Here is a 9,412-nt window from a genome sequence, read left to right on the forward strand (position 1 = left end):
GTGCCAGTGCACTCTCTGGACTCACTGCAGTGCATCCCCAGTGGTGCCAGTGCACTCTCTGGACTCACTGCACTGCATCCCCAGTTGTGCCAGTGCAGTCTCTGGACTCACTGCAGTGCATCACCAGTGGTGCCAGTGCACTCTCTGGACTCACTGCAGTGCATCCCCAGTGGTGCCAGTGCACTCTCTGGACTCACTGCAGTGCTTCCCCACTGGTGCCAGTGCACTCTCTGCACGCACTGGACTGCATCCCCAGTGTTGCCAGTGCACTCTCTGGACTCATTTCACTGCATCCACAGTGGTGCCAGTGCACTCTCTGGACTCACTGCAATGCAGCCCCTGAGGTGCCAGTGCACTCTCTGGACTCACTGCAGTGCATGCCCAGTGGTGCCAGTGCACTCTCTGGACTAACTGCAGTGAATCCCCGGTGGTGCCAGTGCACTCTCTGGACTCACTGCACTGCATCCGCAGTGGTGCCAGTGCACTCTGTGGACTCACTGCACTGCATCCCAGTGGTGCCAGTGCACTCTCTGGACTCACTGCAGTGCATCCCCAGTGGTGCCACTGCACTCTCTGGACTCACTGCACTGCATCCCCAGTGGTGCCAGTGGACTCTCTGGAATCACGGCAGTGCATCCCCAGTGGTGCCAGTGCACTCTCTAGAGTCACTGCAGTGCATCACCAATGGTGCCAGTGCACTCTCTGGACTCACTGCACTGCATCCCCAGTGCTGACAGTGCACTCTCTGGACTCACTGCAGTGCATCGCCCGTGGTGCCAGTGCACTCTCTGGACCCACTGCAGTGCTTCCCCACTGGTGCCAGTGCACTCTCTGGACTCACTGCAGTGCATCCCCAGTGGTGCCAGTGCACTCTCTGGACTCACTGCGCTGCATCCCCATTGGTGACAGTGCACTCTCTGGACTCACTGCACTGCATCCCCTGTGGTGCCAGTGCACTCTGCGGACTCACTGCACTGCATCCCAGTGGTGCCAGTGCACTCTCTGGACTCACTGCAGTGCATCCCCAGTGGTGCCAGTGCACTCTCTGGACTCACTGCAGTGCATCCGCAGTGGTGCCAGTGCACTCTCTGGACTCACTGCAGTGCATTCCCAGTGGTGCCAGTGCACTCTCTGGACTCCTTGCAGTGAATCCCCGATGGTGCCAGTGCACTCTCTGGACTCACTGCACTGCATCCCCAGTGGTGCCAGTGCACTCTCTGGACTCACTGCACTACATCCCAGTGGTGCCAGCGCACTCTTTGGACTCATTGCACTGCATCCCCAGTGGTGCCAGTGCACTCTCCGGACTCACTGCAGTGCATCCCCAGTGGTGCCAGTGCACTCTCTGGACTCACTGCACTGCATCCCCAGTTGTGCCAGTGCAGTCTCTGGACTCACTGCAGTGCATCACCAGTGGTGCCAGTGCACTCTCTGGACTCACTGCAGTGCATGCCCAGTGGTGCCAGTGCACTCTCTGGACTCACTGCAGTGCTTCCCCACTGGTGCCAGTGCACTCTCTGCACGCACTGGACTGCATCCCCAGTGTTGCCAGTGCACTCTCTGGACTCATTTCACTGCATCCACAGTGGTGCCAGTGCACTCTCTGGACTCACTGCAATGCAGCCCCTGAGGTGCCAGTGCACTCTCTGGACTCACTGCAGTGCATGCCCAGTGGTGCCAGTGCACTCTCTGGACTAACTGCAGTGAATCCCCGGTGGTGCCAGTGCACTCTCTGGACTCACTGCACATCATCCCCAGTGGTGCCAGTTCACTCTCTGGGCTCACTTCACTGCATCCCCAGTGGTGCCAGTGCACTCTCTGGACTCACTGCACTGCATCCCCAGTGGTGCCAGTGTAGTCTCTGGACTCACTGCACTGCAACCCCAGTGGTGCCAGTGAAATCTCAGGACTCACAGCAGTGCAGCTCCAGTTGGTGCCAGTGCACTCTCTGGACTCACTGCACTGCATTCCCGGTGGTGCCAGTGGACTCTCTGGACTCACTGCAGTGCATCCCTTGTGGTGCCATTGCACTCTCAGGACTCACTGCACTGCATCCCCAGTGGTGCCAGTGCACTCTCTGGACTCACTGCACTGCATCCCCAGTGGTGCCAGTCCACTCTCTGGACTCACTGCACTGCATCCCCAGTGCTGACAGCGCACTCTCTGGACTCAGTGCACTGCATCCCCAATGGTGCCACTGCACTCTCTGGACTCACTGCAGTGCATCCCCAGTGATGCCAGTGCACTCTCTGGACTCACTGCACTGCATCCTCAAGGGTGCCAGTGCACTCTCTGGACTCACTGCACTGCATCCCCACTGGTGCCAGAGCACTCTCTGGACTCACTGCACTGCATCCCCAGTGGTTCCACTGCACTCTCTGCACTCACTGCACTGCATCAACAGTGGTGCCAGTGCACTCTCTGGACTCACTGCACTGCATCCACAGTGGGGCCAGTGTAGTCTCTGGACTCACAGCAGTGCATCCCCAGTGGTGCCAGTGCAATTACTGGACTCACTGCAGTGCAGCTCAGTGGTGCCAGTGCACTCTCTGGACTCACTGCAGTGCATCCCCAGTGGTGCCAGTGCACTCTCTGGACTCACAGCACTGCATCCCCAGTGGTGCCAGTGCACTCTCTGGAGTCACTGCACTGCATCCCCAGTGGAGCCAGTGCACTCTCTGGACTCACTGCACTGCATCCCCAGTGGTGCCACTGCACTCTCTGGACTCACTGCACTGCATCCCCAGTGGTGCCAGTGCACTCTCTGGTCTCACTGCACTGCATCCCCAGTGGTGCCAGTGCACTCTCTGGACTCACTGCACTGCATCCCCAGTGGAGCCAGTGCACTCTCTGGACTCACTGCACTGCATCCCCAGTGGTGCCAGTGCACTCTCTGGACTCACTGCACTGCATCCCCAGTGGTGCCAGTGCACTCTCTGGTCTCACTGCACTGCATCCCCTTTGGTGCCAGTGCACTCTTTGGACTCACTGCAGTGCATCCCCAGTGCTGAGAGTGCACTCTCTGGACTCAGTGCACTGCATCCCCAGTGGTGCCAGTGCACTCTCTGGACTCAGTGCACTGCATCCCCAGTGATGCCAGTGCACTCTCTGGACTCAGTGCACTGCATCCCCAGTGATGCCAGTGCACTCTCTGGACTCACTGCACTACATCCCTAGTGGTGAATGTGCACTCTCTGGACTCACTGCACTGCATCCCCAGTGGTGACAGTGCACTCTTTGGACTCATTGCACTGCATCCCCAGTTGTGCCAGTGCACTCTCTGGAGTCACTGCACTGCATCCCCAGTGGTGCCAGTGCACTCTCTGGACTCAGTGCACTGCATCCCCAGTGGTGCCACTGCACTCTCTAGACTCACTGCAGTGCATCCCCAGTGCTGCCAGTGCACTCTCTGGACTCAGTGCACTGCATCCCCAGTGGTGCCAGTGCACTCTCTGGAGTCACTGCAGTGCATCCCCTGTGGTGCCAGTGCACTCTCTGGACTCACTGCAGTGCATCCCCAGTGGTGCCAGTGCACTCTCTGGAGTCACTGCAGTGCATCCCCAGTGGTTACATTGCACTCTCTGGACTCATTGCATTGCATCCCCTGTGGTGCCAGTGCACTCTCTGGACTCACTGCAGTGCATCCCCAGTGGTGCCAGTGCACTCTCTGGACCCACTGCAGTGCTTCCCGACTGGTGCCAGTGCACTCTCTGGACTCACTGCACTGCATCCCCAGTGGTGCCAGTGCACTCTCTGCACTCACTGCAGTGCATCCCCAGTGGTGCCAGTGCACTCTCTCTACTCACTGCAGTGCTTCCCCACTGGTGCCAGTGCACTCTCTGCACGCACTGGACTGCATCCCCAGTGTTGCCAGTGCACTCTCTGGACTACCTGCACTGCATCCCCTGTGGTGCCAGTGCACTCTCTGGACTCACTTCACTGCATCCACAGTGGTGCCAGTGCACTCTCTGGACTCACTGCAATGCAGCCCCTGAGGTGCCAGTGCACTCTCTGCACTCACTGCACTGCATCACCAGTGGTGCCAGTGCACTCTCTGGACTAACTGCAGTGAATCCCCGGTGGTGCCAGTGCACTCTCTGGACTCACTGCACTGCATCCCCAGTGGTGCCAGTTCACTCTCTGGACTCACTGAACTGCATCCCCAGTGGGGCCAGTGCACTCTCTGGACTCACTGCAGTGCATCCCCAGTGCTGACAGCGCACTCTCTGGACTCACTGCACTGCAACCACAGTGGTGCCAGAGCACTCTCTGTACTCACTGCAGTGCATCCCCACTGGTGCCAATGCACTCTCTGGACTCACTGCACTGCATCAACATTGGTGCCAGTGCACTCTCTGGACTCACTGCACTGCATCCACAGTGGGGCCAGTGTAGTCTCTGGACTCACAGCAGTGCATCCCCAGTGGTGCCAGTGCAATTACTGGACTCAGTGCAGTGCAGCTCAGTGGTGCCAGTGCACTCTCTGGACTCACTGCACTGCATCCCCATTTGTGCCAGAGAATTCTCTGGACTCACTGCAGTGCATCCCCAGTGGTGCCAGTGCACTCTCTGCACTAACTGCACTGCATCCCCAGTGGTGCCAGTTCACTCTCTGGACTTAATGAACTGCATCCCCAGTGGTGCCAGTGCACTCTCTGGACTCACTGCACTGCATTCCCAGTGGTGCCAGTGCACTCTCTGGACTCACTGCACTGCATCCCCAGTGGTGCCAGTGTAGTCTCTGGACTCACTGCACTATAACCGGAGTGGTGCCAGTGCACTCAGGACTCACAGCAGTGCAGCTCCAGTTGGTGCCAATGCACTCTCTGAACTCACTGCAGTGCATCCCCAGTGGTGCCAGTGCACTCTCTGGACTCACTACACTGCATCCCAAGTGGTGCCAGTGCACTCTCTGGACTCACTGCAGTGCATCCCCAATCGTACCAGTGCACTCTCTGGACTCACTTCAGTGCCTCCCCTGTGGTGCCATTGCACTCTCAGGACTCACTGCACCCCCAGTGGTGCCAGTGCACTCTCTGGACTCACTGCACTGCATCCCCAGTGGAGCCAGTGCACTCTCTGGACTCACTGCACTGCATCCCCAGTGGTGCCAGTGCACTCTCTGGACTCACTGCACTGCATCCCCAGTGGAGCCAGTGCACTCTCTGGACTCACTGCACTGCATCCCCAGTGGTGCCACTGCACTCTCTGGACTCACTGCACTGCATCCCCAGTTGTGCCAGTGCACTCTCTGGTCTCACTGCACTGCATCCCCACTGGAGCCAGTGCACTCTCTGGACTCACTGCACTGCATCCCCAGTGGTGCCAGTGCAATCTATGGACTCACTGCACTGCATCCCCAGTGGTGCCAGTGCACTCTCTGGAATCACGGCACTGCATCCCCTTTGGTGCCAGTGCACTCTCTGGACTCACTGCAGTGCATCCCCAGTGCCGAGAGTGCACTCTCTGGACTCAGTGCACTGCATCCCCAATGATGCCAGTGCACTCTCTGGACTCACTGCACTACATCCCCAGTGTTGCATGTGCAGTCTCTGGACTCACTGCACTGCATCCCCAGTGGTGCCAGTGGCTCTCTGGACTCACTGCACTGCATCAACAGTGGTGACAGTGCACTCTCTGGACTCATTGCACTGCATCCCCAGTGGAGCCAGTGCACTCTCTGGACTCACTGCACTGCATCCCCAGTGGTGCCAGTGCACTATCTGGACTCACTGCACTGCATCCCCAGTGGTGCCAGTGCACTCTCTGGACTCAGTGCACTGCATCCCCAGTGGTGCCAGTGCACTCTCTGGACTCACTGCACTGCATCCCCAGTGGTGCCAGTGGACTCTCTGGAATCACGGCAGTGAATCCCCAGTGGTGCCAGTGCACTCTCTGGAGTCACTGCAGTTCATCACCTGTGGTGCCAGTGCACTCTCTGGACTCACTGCACTGCATCCCCAGTGGTGCCAGTGCACTCTCTGGACTCACTGCAGTGCATCCCCAGTGGTTACATTGCACTCTCTGGACTCATTGCATTGCATCCCCTGTGGTGCCAGTGCACTCTCTGGACTCACTGCAGTGCATCACCAGTGGTGCCAGTGCACTCTCTGGACTCACTGCAGTGCATCCCCATTGGTGCCAGTGCACTCTCTGGACTCACTGCAGTGCATCCCCAGTGGTGCCAGTACACTCTCTGTAGTCACTGCGCTGCATCCCCATTGGTGCCAGTGCACTCTCTGGACTCACTGCAGTGCATCCCCAGTGGTGCCAGTGGACTCTCTGGAATCACGGCAGTGAATCCCCAGTGGTGCCAGTGCACTCTCTGGAGTCACTGCAGTTCATCACCTGTGGTGCCAGTGCACTCTCTGGACTCACTGCACTGCATTCCCAGTGGTGCCAGTGCACTCTCTGGACTCCTTGCAGTGAATCCCCGGTGGTGCCAGTGCACTCTCTGGACTCACTGCACTACCTACCCAGTGGTGCCAGTTCACTCTCTGGACTCACTGAACTGCATCCCCAATGGTGCCAGTGTAGTCTCTGAACTCACTGCACTGCAACCCCAGGGGTGCCAGTGCCATCTCAGGACTCACAGCAGTGCAGCTCCAGTTGGTGCCAGTGCACTCTCTGGACTCACTGCACTGCATCCCCAGTGGTGCCAGTGCACTCTCTGGACTCACTGCACTGCATCCCCAGTGGTGCCAGTGCACTCTCTGCACTCACTGCAGTGCATCCCCTGTGGTGCCATTGCACTCTCAGGACTCACTGCACTGCATCCCCAGTGGAGCCAGTGCACTCTCTGGACTCACTGCACTGCATCCCCATTGCTGACAGTGCCCTCTCTGGACTCAGTGCACTGCATCACCAGTGGTGACAGTGCACTCTCTGGACTCACTGCAGTGCATCCCCAGTGGTGCCACTGCACTCTCTGGAAACACCGCGGTGCATCCGCAGCGGTGCCAGTGCACTCTCTGGACTCACTGCAGTGCATCCCCAGTGGTGCCAGTGCACTCTCTGGACTCACTGCACTACATCCCCAGTGGTGCCAGTGCACTCTCTAGACTCACTGCAGTGCAGCTCCTCAGGTGCCAGTGCACTCTCTGGACTCACTGCAGTGCATCCCCAGTGGTGCCAGTGCACTCTCTGGACTCACTGCACTGCATCCCCAGTGGTGCCAGTGCACTCTCTCGACTCCTTGCAGTGAATCCCCGGTGGTGCCAGTGCACTCTCTGGACTCACTGCACTGCATCCCCAGTGGTGCCAGTGCACTCTCTGGACTCACTGCACTGCATCCCAGTGGTGCCAGTGCACTCTCTGGACTCACTGCACTGCCTCCCCAGTGGTGCCAGTGCACTCTCTGGACTCACTGCACTGCATCCCCAGTGGTGCCAGTGCACTCTCTGGACTCACTGCACTGCATCCCCAGTGGTGCCAGTGCACTCTCTGGACTAACTGCAGTGAATCCCCGGTGGTGCCAGTGCACTCTCTGGACTCACTGCACTGCATCCCCAGTGGTGCCAGTGTAGTCTCTGGACTCACTGCACTGCATCCCCAGTGCTGACAGCGCACTCTCTGGACTCAGTGCACTGCATCCCCAATGGTGCCACTGCACTCTCTGGACTCACTGCAGTGCATCCCCAGTGATGCCAGTGCACTCTCTGGACTCACTGCAGTGCATTCCCAGTGGTGCCAGTGCACTCTCTCGACTCCTTGCAGTGAATCCCCGGTGGTGACAGTGCACTCTCTGGACTCACTGCACTACCTCCCCAGTGGTGCCAGTTCACTCTCTGGACTCACTGAACTGCATCCCCAATGGTGCCAGTGTAGTCTCTGAACTCACTGCACTGCAACCCCAGGGGTGCCAGTGCAATCTCAGGACTCACAGCAGTGCAGCTCCAGTTGGTGCCAGTGCACTCTCTGGACTCACTGCACTGCATCCCCAGTGGTGCCAGTGCACTCTCTGGACTCACTGCACTGCATCCCCAGTGGTGCCAGTGCACTCTCTGCACTCACTGCACTGCATCCCCAGTGGAGCCAGTGCACTCTCTGGACTCACTGCACTGCATTCCCATTGCTGACAGTGCCCTCTCTGGACTCAGTGCACTGCATCACCAGTGGTGACAGTGCACTCTCTGGACTCACTGCAGTGCATCCCCAGTGGTGCCAGTGCACTTTCTGGAAGCACTGCAGTGCATCCCCTGTTGTGCTAGTGCACTCTCTGCACTCACTGCACTGCATCCCCAGAAGTGCCAGTGCACTCTCTGGACTCACTGCAGTGCATCCCCAGTGGTGCCAGTGCACTCTCTGCACTCACTGCACTGCATCCCCAGTGGTGCCAGTGCACTCTCTGGACTCACTGCAGTGCATCCCCAATGGTGCCAGTGCACTCTCTGGACTCACTGCAGTGCATCCCCAGTGGTGCCACTGCACTCTCTGGAAACACCGCGGTGCATCCCCAGTGGTGCCAGTGCACTCTCTGGACTCACTGCACTACATCCCCAGTGGTGCCAGTGCACTCTCTAGACTCACTGCAGTGCAGCTCCTCAGGTGCCAGTGCACTCTCTGGACTCACTGCAGTGCATCCCCAGTGGTGCCAGTGCACTCTCTGGACTCACTGCACTGCATCCCCAGTGGTGCCAGTGCACTCTCTCGACTCCTTGCAGTGAATCCCCGGTGGTGCCAGTGCAGTCTCTGGACTCACTGCACTGCATCCCCAGTGGTGCCAGTGCACTCTCTGGACTCACTGCACTGCATCCCAGTGGTGCCAGTGCACTCTTTGGACTCACTGCACTGCATCCCCAGTGGTGCCAGTGCACTCTCTGGACTCACTGCACTGCATCCCCAGTGGTGCCAGTGCACTCTCTGGACTCACTGCACTGCCTCCCCAGTGGTGCCAGTGCACCCTCTGGACTAACTGCAGTGAATCCCCGGTGGTGCCAGTGCACTCTCTGGACTCACTGCACTGCATCCCCAGTGGTGCCAGTGTAGTCTCTGGACTCACTGCACTGCATCCCCAGTGGTGCCAGCGCACGCTCTGGACTCAGTGCACTGCATCCCCAATGGTGCCACTGCACTCTCTGGACTCACTGCAGTGCATCCCCAGTGATGCCAGTGCACTCTCTGGACTCACTGCACTGCAACCACAGTGGTGCCAGAGCACTCTCTGGACTCACTGCACTGCATCCCCAGTGGTGCCAATGCACTCTCTGGACTCACTGCACTGCACCAACATTGGTGCCAGTGCACTCTCTGGACTCACTGCACTGCATCCACTGTGGGGCCAGTGTAGTCTCTGGACTCACAGCAGTGCATCCCCAGTGGTGCCAGTGCACTCCTTTGACTCACTGCAGTTTATCCCCAGTGGTGCAAGGGCACTCTCTGGACTCACAGCACTGCATCCCCAGTGGTGCCA

Source organism: Anser anser, assembly GCF_964211835.1.
Source record: "Anser anser genome assembly, chromosome: 31".
NCBI classification, from domain to species: domain Eukaryota; kingdom Metazoa; phylum Chordata; class Aves; order Anseriformes; family Anatidae; genus Anser; species Anser anser.